We start from the raw sequence: 626 nt of genomic DNA on the forward strand, positions 1-626 counted from the left end.
AAACATGATTGTAGTCACATCTTTCCTTCCCTGGTTCTCCTTCTCTTTCTACATCGTTTTCATTAACTGCTGTGTGGGTGTGAGGTTTTGTTTGTTTGTTTATTTTAAACATCTGCTTTGGACAATTTTTGACAGCACAGAATGAAAATGTAACTGGCTGTGTGAGTCTGCTTTACCAAAGCACTTTTGGCTGCCGGTACTCTTCCAGAAACTGCTTATACATTGAAAATATTAAGAAAATTATTGTCCTTATTGTGTCCTTAGCTTTCCTCAGATCTTTCTGTCCTCTTGCAAATCAATACTACTAAGGTATAATTTCATTGTAATCTTGTTTGTTTACAGAAATATGTATTCCTGTCTCCCTAAACAAAACAGAAACACATTTCTTTGTTCACTTATACTAGTGAGCTTGTTTTTGCTTGCTCTCTGGCTTTCTGCCTTCAACACAGACTCTAAAATAAATTACCCCAGCCCTTGCATTTTCAGTGAAGAAAAAGAACCTTCTCCAGGTAGGTTGATTAACTCGTCTGAATCCTGACCATGGGTTTTTTAATGCCTTTGGTGGTAGCTGAGAACTGTCTAAAGTTGTTTCAGGATATAGAGGCCTAATTATTTCCTGTCTTGAA

This window comes from Pygoscelis adeliae, unplaced genomic scaffold (assembly GCF_000699105.1).
Source record: "Pygoscelis adeliae isolate BGI_AS28 unplaced genomic scaffold, ASM69910v1 Scaffold175, whole genome shotgun sequence".
Taxonomy (NCBI): Eukaryota; Metazoa; Chordata; class Aves; order Sphenisciformes; family Spheniscidae; genus Pygoscelis; species Pygoscelis adeliae.